The sequence below is a fragment of the Panicum virgatum genome, chromosome 2K (genome assembly GCF_016808335.1).
Source record: "Panicum virgatum strain AP13 chromosome 2K, P.virgatum_v5, whole genome shotgun sequence".
NCBI lineage: Eukaryota > Viridiplantae > Streptophyta > Magnoliopsida > Poales > Poaceae > Panicum > Panicum virgatum.
Genome location: NC_053137.1, coordinates 61,754,007 through 61,765,733, shown reverse-complemented (window position 1 = coordinate 61,765,733; position 11,727 = coordinate 61,754,007). Strand labels below are relative to the sequence as shown.

The 11,727-nt window shown below is 46.5% G+C and overlaps 1 pseudogene; it reads right to left on the bottom strand.

The window, feature by feature from the left end:
- Positions 1-3,645: 3,645 nt before the first annotated feature.
- LOC120692534 lies at positions 3,646-9,106 on the bottom strand (annotated as a pseudogene).
- Between the last annotated feature and the right edge of the window lie 2,621 nt (positions 9,107-11,727).

The window sequence follows — 11,727 nt, the reverse complement described above, 5'->3', positions numbered from 1 at the left end:
GCCACGTTAGCTTCTACATCTTCGCTAGAACAACACTTGGTGTTATCTTCAAACCATAAACTTCATCTTCCCATGAATCTCATCAAAGCTAGTTCGATTTCCGGTAACTCTCAAATAATCTGAAGGATCACTGTTATAAGGCATACAATCGCATATAAAACTCTATTGTAGTTTAAGACATGGTTAGGGAGAAATGGATCTCATGAAATGTGATAATCTATTGTTCCCGAAGAGGCTATAAAGATGGTAATAGACATAAATATAGCATATGAACATAACCATACGAAACTCTTCAACCATTTACAATTATGGCTGTGACCGGTATCACACAACTTGAATATCTCTTTGTATTAATATTGTTATTAATAATGATAACTTCCTGTCAAAAAAATAATAATGATAACACCAATGCTATTTAATGTACTCATTTTTGTGTATTTGTTTGATTCTTATGGGGTATACTTTATATCATTTTCAAAAGACACCTCTCAAAAATACTTACATGTTTAGATTTACGCTCTAGCATGCTGCTTTGTTAGAGTAAAAATTATTGATTTTCTGTAGCATTGACGAAGCATGCATATCAATACTCAAAAAAAGAATATTTACATAAAAGCATCTCCAGCAGTTGCTTATCTCTATATATTTTCTCTCTCACCAATAATATTTTTTATATTTTTGGTAGCAAGTGATGTAGTAAGTTATTTGAAAGATAGGATGGAGGGAAAAACCTCAAATTTGAGCAAGAGGGAGGTGTGTTTAGGTGATTGCCAAAAAAAGTATTGACGATGTTTTGGTAGTCTGCTGGAACACCTCTCGTTACCCAAAGAATAAGTTTTTAATATTTAAAAAGGAATAGGTAATTTGCTGGAGATGCTTTTATAACTTCGATTTTGTATGAATTGCAAGTGATAAGGTAGCTAGTACGGAACAATTAGCTACTCTTTAGAACTGCAACACTCGTATATTTGATTTTTTTTCAATTCTCACAACTTGTAGATAGTATGCTATTCGGATACGACGGTTTGGTGTCTCTAGCAGTTTTGACAGTAGGTAACCAGGGGTTCATGAACCAGTCTCCTACTACTGTGCTCCGGTCAGCGAGCGAGCGCTAGCTCGGCTGGTAGGAGTGCGGCAGCGAAAACCACCAGGTCGGGGGTTCGATCCCTGGCTCGCACAGGAAAAAAACTCTCTCGCTTGTCCCATGTCCAAAGTACTGTGGAGCCCCGCCTAACTCACAAGGCGATGGGGCCCCGTGTACGGGTGGGGCAGAGGTTCAGGGGTTTTCTTAGCCTGCTGTGAGAAGATCATTCTACCTCTCAAACAATGCCGTGGGCGGGTTCACCCCACAGGTCAAGTTTTTTTACTGTGCTCGGGTCTAACCCGACAAAGTGTTGCGACAAATTTTTACCCGGTATCGTGCCGGCCCCGGCCAATGCCGTTTGTTCGTTCCATCAAGAGGAGTTGAGGACCGGGTGTAGGCAAGCAGAGCTGCCCCGGTGGGCGCCGCGTCCATGCGCCAAGGTGTCAGGCCAGCGCCGGCACGTGGGGTGGCAGCCGCCGCGGTGAGCTGGGTCATGTGGGGGCGCCAGCGCGCGGCCGGCTCACCCGCAGGCCCACTAGCCTGCTTGGTCACGACTCGCGACCACGGGGAGATTTGGATTCAAATTTCAAATACCCGGGCTTCCTCCTCACAGTGTGTGCCGCGGCAAAAAGAAGTAGCACTAGCATCACGCGCCGTGCGGCGCACGGCCGAGAGGGTACGTGACGGATTGGGTGCGCGTGCAGTGCCCGTGACGCGGCCGTGTTGTGCACCGCCCGGCTGCCGGCTGCTCATTTATGAGCACGCACGGGCACGGCCTCGCTTCCACGCGCCCCGAGCGTCACTGCTGCCGCCCCTGCCTGCCGAAACGGAGCCCGGCGCGCGGCGGCCCGCGTCGTGGCCGACCGAGCTCGCCTCAGCTCCCCCCGGCGGCGGCGCGGTGCTACGGGAGAGCGACGCGCGCGATCCGGCCTGTCCGGCCGACGGATCCGCCACACGCCCGTTGCTTGTTTTTTTTTTTTTGTTGCGTCCCGTTGGAGCTGGGCCGGCGGCGGCCGGGGATGCGTGCAGATATTTCTGCCTCGCGGTCGCCAAGGGCCCCTGGCGCCGGTGGAGAACTTCACGGGGGGACCCGCGGGCGCGGCGGATCGCGAGCGGCCACCCACCCGCCGCGGCCCTGGATCACTCCAGCTCGGTCACCCCCGCCTCTTCTCTCACCAGCCACCACTGGCCGAGCGAGCCTGACATCCGCGCAGGCGCGAATCGTATCATGGCGGCCGGTAGGCGGTCGCCGGCCCAGCGCGGCACAGACCGAGACAGCCGGGATTTCTCCTATTCCTACCCGTCGAAGACGACCTCGCCGGTGGAACAAAGGCGTCGGTGAGCACGGATCGATGGCCGCCCAGTACGATCGCGCCGGGCGGAATGGAATTCAGAAGTCCGAAGTCTGAACTCCCCCGCCAAACTGTATCTAGCATCGCTCGCAATGACTCTCAAAACCAGTAGAGCGAGAAACACTCCTGGTCCTGGGACCTGGATCTGGATGGTTCGGACCAGCAGTAACCTACTTGCATCACTGCAAAACTCCACTTGTGCAGCTGGCAGGAGCCTTGTGGAATGTGGCGGCTACTTGAGGCTCAAGGCCGTGTTTGGTTCTTACCGCGAAAACTTTTACACAAAAAGACGAACACATGCATGGAGTACTAAACGAAGTCTATTTGCGAAACCTTTTCAGGGACGGATGTAACTTTTCGAGACGAATCTAATGACGGTAATTAATTGATGATTTGCCGCAGTGATGCTACAGTAAACATTCTCTAATCACGCGGTCAAAGACCTCATTAGTCTCGTCTCGCGATTTACATGAGGGTTGTGGAGGTGGTTTTGTAATTAGACTTCGTTTACTACTCTAAATTAATGGTTAAAGGTGGAAAAAAATTCCATCGTTTTCTAACCAAACATGGCCTTAAGCTTGCCGGAGCGGTCAGTGAGTGACCGGGCGCAGTACAGCTGACAGTGAGGCAGCCAGCGGTGGAGACAGCCTGACAGCGCCTTCCCTTCCAAGATTGGTAGCTCGATTATTCGTCCAGGTCGACCGGACGCCTTTTTCGCTCTAATCCCCCGACGGTCCAGCGGATCATCGCGGCATTGTTAACGCCGCCGGAGGTTGCTTACAAAAAGATGTCCGTTTTCATTTGGTGGTTTGAGTGTGTGCGATGACTGGACATGCATGCGGCGGCCGGCAAAGCGCAATCAGTGAGGACGGAGGGAGCTGATCAGTGATCAGGTGCGCGAGAGATTCGTTGCTGCGGATGCGATGCTCTCTGTTGTTTAAGCGGATGGGGGAGATTGGGTCATTGGATGGAGGCCAGTAGGGCAAAGCCGTCGGCCCCGGCAGTGCCACTGTGTGGTTGGGCCTGCTTGCTCCTGTAGCGGCGGGGCTTCGCTTCCAGCGTTTCAGGTGCAGTGCACAACAGCCAACCCAGATGCTCGAGTGAGCCAACCGAGAAGATGGTGAGCAAGGCAAGAATTGGAATGGGCCCGTCTCTTGAGACTCCGAGAGCACGGCAGCCTGTCAGTTCCTTGAACACAAACATATTCACTTTTTGGATCAAAATTTTTCAGTACGCTTCAGTTCTGCAGGGCCATGAGCCAATCAACGAGGCAGAGTATAACAAGGTATATGCTAAGTTATATGGTTCCTATTAGTTCCGTATCTACACTCATGTAGTCATGTTCACTATAGTTAGTGATATTCCTCGTGTCTGTGGCATTCCAAGAAATATGCTGAATAAACGACCTTCTTAGCTTTTTCTGATGACGAACAATTTCAATGCTGTTAGTGATATCCGCTAACTGTTAGTTCTGTGAGCAAAAATGCAGCAAAATTGGTGCCTGCCTTCCATCTCTCTCCTCAGATGAACTCCCACTCCCCTGTGTCAGTAGTATGCTTTCCTTGGATTGTTCTGCAAAATAGTATAACTGTTAGGCAAACTGAGGTGCTAGTTGACGAGAGTAGGGCAGGGGTTAATAGGAAGTTAGAGCTGTGGAGACGCACGTTAGAGTCGAAAGGGTTCAGACTTAGTAGGACCAAGACCGAGTACATGATGTGCGATTTCAGCGCGACTAGGCATGAGGGGGGAGACGTTAGTCTAGATGGGCAAGTGGTGGTCCAGAAGGATGCGTTTCGGTATTTAGGATCGGTGTTACAAAAGGATGGCGACATTGATGAAGATGTTAGGCATAGAATTTCAGCTGGCTGGTTGAAATGGCGGCAAGCTTCTGGCATCCTTTGTGACAAGAGGGTGCCACAAAAGCTAAAAAGCAAATTCTATGGGACAGCAATTCGTCCGGCGATATTATACGGTGCTGAATGTTGGCCTACAAAAAGACGACATGTGCAGCAACTGAGTGTAGCAGAGATGCGGATGTTGCGGTGGTTTTGCGGGCACACAAGGAGGGATAGAGTCCGGAACGAAGTTATTCGGGATAGGGTCGGGGTGGCACCAATTGAGGAGAAACTCAGCATCGGCTGAGATGGTTTGGACATGTCCAACGAAGGCCTCCTGAGGCGCCGGTGCGTAATGGGATCCTTGAGCCAGTCGATAATGTAAAGAGGGGTAGAGGTAGACCTAAACTGACGTGGGATGAGTCGGTTAAGAGAGACCTTAAGGATTGGAACATCTCTAAAGAGATAGCTTTGGATAGGAGCGCTTGGAGACTAGCTATCAATGTGCCTGAACCTTGAACTTATTTCTTTCGGATTTCATCTCTAGCCTACCCCAACTTGCTTGGGAAAAAAAACTATGTTGTTGTTGTTGTTAGGCAAACTGAAATAACATTCGCCTAGAAGTAGGCAATGGCATCCGATATACCAAAGGGTTTGGCCTATAGCGGTATCCAAGCATCATTCGTTTCTTGTATTGCTCGTAGATGTCATCTTCAGATGTGACTTCACCAGGCTTGACAGCACCAACACCAAGATTATCCTCCTTCACATCTCCAGCCATAATGGGATCTGCACGGCCCCTTCTCTCGCTACCAAGACCCTCACCTGCAGAGTAAACTATAGTTAACACATGGAAGTGGGATGTCGCATATTATAAATACAGAGTAATTGCCTGACTACACGCCTGGCAAAAAGGTCCCAAGGGGTAGGGATATGAATGCAACGCGATGCTGAGGAAAAGGATCAATCAGGGGGAGTTTTTATCTACTGTTTGGGATTGCAGACTTTGCAAGCTATTTTTGTTTTAAAGGAAATCGAATAGCATCAAGCATTTTTTTTGAAAAATAATGACTGGGAAACCAAGAGAATTACTGTAATGCTAACTAATTTATTTAGTATTCAAGTACTAACCTTCCCTCCAACCCATCTTAGATAGAAGTTTGTGCCCAATATTGTCTGCCTGAATCTTTGCCTTCTCGGCAGCTTCTTTCGTAGCCTTTTGTGCTGCAGCATCATTACAGTGTGCCATGAACTTTTCAAGTTCTTCTGGAGGAATGAAGTCACCCATATGGTGTCCCTTGTTAAACAAGAATTAGTTGTACTGGAACAAACATTGAAGTTTGTAACATTTTTCCAATACAATGTATAACATATGGAAAAGGTACCTTGAAGAGAAGGAGGTGGTGGCATTTCATCTTTCGACTGCCTCAGTGGCCTCTTCCGTTCTTCTTGTGCAGCCTTCTTCGCATAGAATTCCATCAGTGCTACAGGATCTGATGGCACAGACATATTGCGATCACCTGCAACAAGATGACCTAGCATTCAGCACATATAATAACAATCAAAAAGTTCAAATTGGGAAACAATGGTTCTTACTTCTGAAGCAGACTATAGATCAGGGAGATGACAGGCAGTAGGGTTTCAATGGTTCGCAACAGAAACACTAATATCTATTTTATGCATTAAGCCACAAGAATGAAACTGAACATTCAAAACATCAAAGACAAGAAGACACTAAGGCAATTGAAGTGCTAGATTTGAATGACTTGCAAACTCAAACAGATACTTCCTCCGGTCACATTACTAGATTTATTATGAAAACTAATTTTATAATATAATTTTATAATATGCAACTCTTTTTGCTGGTCAAAGTTTTAAAAAACGTTGACTTCAGAGAAACCTAGTTGGACTTATAATTGTGATTGGAGGAAATAGTAACCAGGAGAACACAATCCAGGAACATAAAGAAAGTAACTGAATAAGGAAACCATGCATGTATAAATCACCATAGCTAGATGAGCTTCCTTGGGAAGAACTATCCTCATATGCCCCATACAAGGCAGATGCAGGTGTCTGATAGTTAGATTTTTGTTCAAATGAGCTTCTATGCGGACCACCTGGTGCATTGAAGCTTGCAGTGCTAGAGTTAACTACATTAACAAAAGCATTAGGCATCAAGACTAGTACAGAACTCTTAAATATAGAAACAATAAAAAAAAATTGTGACACAAACCATTTTTTGATGCTTCAGCCTCCTTTGACTGAGCAAGAGCCTTTTCCTCTTCAGCAAGCTGAAACTCATAATATTTGTAGTCTGGACAGTGTTTGTCAAATAGAAACCTGCAGATAAACCAGATTTATAACAATGATGTATTAAAGTCAGATTTTATAATCTGAAATTAAAACCACACATATCAGGAAAAATCACAGCACAAAACAGACAGTTTGTCAGAAAAAAAATACAGTGCATTCGTACTTGAATGGTGTATCTCCGGGATTCCTCTGCCGTGTGATGTTCTCAAACTGTCTCCCATTTTTTGCAACAAACCTTGCCAATTTCTCAGCAACTTGCTTCACTGTCATATCATTTGGTGGGGGTGGGGCTGCATGTCACTTAAAGAACCGATTAATATCAAGAAGATGACAAGGCAATGCAAATTACTGCAGCTCCAACTCTTTCAACCAACATCATTCCCAGCAATGTCAATACAGTTCATCTATAAGCTGCAGTCATAAGAAAACAACACACAAAAAAACCTTCACGACTTTTCTGCTGACAATAGCTACTGATAATGAACACAGACATTGAGAGCAAGATGTTTCAATTGTAAATCTAACAATGTATGTGTCAAGAGTAAACAGACAGTGTACAGCACCGTCGTGCTATCATATATATTTTTATCATTTGTATGCATGCAACATTATTAGGGCATGTTTGGATGTTAGAGCATTTCAGAATAGAGTTTTAAATACACAGGGAATCAAAAACACAAATTGTGAAAACTACAAATTGTTACAGTATATAGAAAAATTATATTGTATTTTGATGGTTTTGGGTATTTTTTGCCTTTACAAACAGATATACAAAACAATCTATCCATCGCCGGGAAACTAAATAAAGCTTGATACATTTACATACTACTTGGGAGTAATGATTGTTTACATTTAGATACTACTTGGAAGTAATGATTGTTTAGATATGGAAGATCAAAAATGGCTTAAGCCTACAATCCAAAATGAGTGTACATAATACAGCTTAGTATTATACATTAGCGATGTGTTTACTGATAGTACTGCATGAAATTAAACAAGCCAATGCTGCATAATTCGCATGTGTTGAGAAAGGGAAAATGGTGGTGTGCTTCCTTTTTAGAAAAAAAACATTGAATGAGTTTTCTTCAAAAACTCCAAAAACTACCATGGAGGTTGGAATAATTCAGGTTAAAAGACTATAATGTTATATCCAAACACCTAAATGCATGGTATATTCTGGAAACAATACAGAACCCAAATGTACTTGACATCTAAACAGGCCCTCAGTAAATCCACTAAAAATACAAATGAAACATGGTGCTAGTCAAACAGTATGTAACAATGAAATACAAACCATACAGTTAGTTAACTTTCATATGAATGCAATGCTGCCAGAATAACACCCTCAAAGGCATGGAGTCCCCAATAGAAAACTGTACATGAAAACAACTGATAATACAATCATCTGGAGCAGCGAATTCTTTGGGCATGGGGATCCAATTTATAACTCAGTTCAAGAGTAAGAACCTAAGATACGTCATAAACATGCGAAATGATTCACATAAAATTCAATAGCAGAATCTAAATCCATAACTGAATTAAATTAAAAGGGAAAAATGTGCTAATTTCGTGGAATGATGTTCTAGCACGATTATTGAACTAAAAGTACCGTCACATATTTGTATGTAATCATTTGATTGATGGCTCACATTTTTGTATCTAATCATTTGATGGCAACAGCAAAGTACAAACCACAGAACACCAATAAAAACCAAGAATGGGAATACCACTACACAAGTCGAAAATAGCAGCACCAGATGAATTAATAAATGATTACCAACAACCCCTGCCGGGCCGGCCACCACAGGAGTATCAGTTTGCGCAGACTTCTGGCGCTTGGCAGGCTCCTCCCTCTCCACATCCTCATCGTCATCATCGGCTGCAAAAACTGGCGCGACCGCGACCTTGGCCTTCTTCAGGCTGAAGGCCAGCTTCCCGCCCGTGGCGACCGGACCAGCCTTGTTGAGCTCGAACGGCCTCTTGTTCGCCGCAACAGCAAACCCTGGCTTGGGGTTGGCGTGTTTGGGAGCCTCAGGCGATGAGGCGGCGGCGGCGGCCTTCTCCTTCTCCTGCTGCATCTGCTTGAACCTCTCCATGAAGGAGCCGTCGTTGGCGAAGAGCCCCTTATCCATGGGTCGGCGCTGGTGCTTCTGCAGCCCTCGCTTGCGGCCTCACACAGCTACAATTCTTTCAAGCTCCAATTAACACAACACCGTCGTCTCACAAAAATCCAACAAAGCTCACTCAGCCCTAGAAGCGACACCTCCAAAATAATCAACTCGAGGGAATGCCCCGAAAGCAAAGCCTTCGCGAAACTCCGCCGCGGAAATTTGAGGCGGAAGGGTCTCGTATCGATGCGCATGGGCTCGAATCGCGGGATCCGATCGAACCCGGGGCGGGTGGACGGGGGAGTTTACCTGGTACAGTCGAAAGGGATCGGAGGGGTCGATCTGGGGGATTGGTGCTGTGCAAGAGAGCGAGAGATAGATGACGGCGGGAGGAAACCGATTCGGCGACTCGCCGGTTCTCGTGCGCTTGGCGGAGCCGGGTCCGCCCGCCGGATTTACTGGGTTTGGGCCTTGTGTCCCGGCGGAACCCTACGGGCCGGGCCGCAAGGCAAGAGATGGGAATGGGAGTGGCCTGGCTCCTTTCCTGCTAGTTGCCCAATCTGGACTTTTTTAATTTTTATATTATTTATTTTTCGATTTTCAAAAATATATGCGCAATTTTTTTTTTGCAGATCTGGCCTCCTGTCGCCAGTTCAACTGGCGGTAAGTACATACCGCTGGATGAACCGGCGATAGGGTACTGTATCCGGCGGTATTTTTTTTTGACCTGGGCAGCTTATTTTCAAAAAATCATAACTAATATATATGAACTCGGATGGACATAAACTTTAAATAAAAATTGTAGATCTCGACGAGATCTACAACTTTATAGTTCAAACTTTTTTCATTTGGAGCCATCTTGGTGCTCAAATAATCGATAAATGGTCCAGATCTAACATTTAATTTTGGATCTGAAACTTGTGACAATTATTTGAGCACCAAGATGGCTTCAAATGAAATAATTTTGAACTACAAAGTTGTAGATCTTGTTGATTTCTATAATTTCTATATAAAGTTTATCTCCATACGAGTTTATATAAATTAATTATGATTTTTTGAAGGTGTGCTGTCCAGTGTTGAGATCAAAATTTAAATTTTAGATCTAAAAATTGTGTCGATTATTTGAGCACCAAGATTGCTCCAAATGAAAAAAAAAATTGAACTACAAAGTTGTAGATCGCATCAAGATCTACAATTTTTGTATAAAGTTTATATACATCCGAGTTCATATAAATTAGTTATGATTTTTTGAAAGTGAGCTGCCCAGGTCAAAAGAAATTCCGCCGGATGAACCGGCGATAACACCGCTATAGTACCCCTATCGCCGGTTCATCTGGCGGTATGTCCTTGCCGCCAGTTGAACTGGCGAGGAGGCTCGATCTGGAAAAAAAATTTGCAGCATATATTTTTGAAAAATCAAAAATTAAATAATATAAAAATTAAAAAAAATCCCCAATCTGTCACGTGCATGATGGTTTATCTCCTCACGGGCCACGGCCATCATTTCAGCAAAATTTTCATGGAGCTGTACGCATTTGTTCTCTCTTCCTATTTGCTGTCACGTAGACTACAAGTGGAATCGAAAAGCCGGAATTGGATGCACCAACTCACAGTAGTATGGACAGCAAATTGAATTGAAAGAAAAGACCCTCCCCATACACGTTGGTAGAAACCCACCAAGTTCAGACAATTTATAGGTCCTTTTTCCATTGTGCGGTAATACGGGAAACCAAATCCAGATGTCACACATCAATATAGGGAAGCATATGTGTCGGTACCCTAGGACTGGGGTACCCCCTTTTGCTGTGTCTAGGCAGGAGCCTTGTTGTTATCCTTGACTACGGCTAAATCCCCGCGGTCCGGAGCCCTGTTCACCCAACAACGGTCCCGGACCCGTCCCCCGGCTGGGAAGGGTCTGGGAGCACCACGTGTTCGGTAAAAGTAGGCGCTCAGCCCGAACAGCCGGGAGCTCCGGACCCCCGTGGAATCCCGGACCCCCCATGGGTCCCGGACCCCCCATGGGGTCCCGGACCCCCTGTATAGTAATCGGACCCCTCACTAAGGGAAGGAATTGACACCCCGCCCCGGGGAGGTCCGGAGCTGCCACGTGTCTGCAAGCACAGACACGTATATAAGGCCACTTGGTCTCCATACTGCATTCATTGCGGTAGGTGGACGTCCGCATTGATATAGCAGAAGCCGAGGCAAGTCTTTGACCAGGGGACACTATTGATTGCATATTACCAAGACGTATAGTGGAGCCGCTGGCGCCGCCCACGCCGCGCCTATCAGTCTGCCATGACAGATGGACACGACGGCTCGGCTTCACCCATTATGACGCCTACATAATAGCCTCAACAGGCCACGCCGCAAGCTACGTTGCCCCAACGGGCGCCTCGCTGACGGGACAAGAGAAAAGATTCACAACTACTGTAGACATTTAAGTACTCTGCGCAGTATGCTACATAGTTACGTTGGGCCCACCTGTCGGGGCCTCAACGACCAATGTATCCGCACCCCTTGATCTATAAAAGGGAGGGCACCCGCTAGAAGGAGGCAAGGGCTGGAAAAAATGCCAAGCCCCGGCAGAGGATAGGTTCATACACAACCAAGAACAATACTTCTCCCAGTGGATGTAGGGTATTACGCCCCGGCAGCCCAAACCACTCTAGATCGTGAGTTCACGTGCGCTTGCCTTCGTGGTAGATTAGCCTAACCGCCTAGTACTTCCCCGAGTCTTCCCTCACTGGAAAGAGGCGGGTGCCTTCCGCCACCCGGCTGTGGGTACCCTAAAAATCCCACGACATTTTGGCGCCGTCCGTGGGGAAGATGCAGGCGTTGGCTAGATCTCCAAGTTTTCGAGGCTAAGCTCATCCTCTGCGACAGCAGCGAGAAGATGAAGAGAGGTATGGTGGCACCTACGCCGCATGTCACTACGCTGAGGCACCAGCGCCCTCGGTGCGGCGGTGCACGGCAGCGGCGCCTGCTGTGCGTCGCCACTGCGACGCCTCAGAGCCCTCACGGTGGTGCGCGGG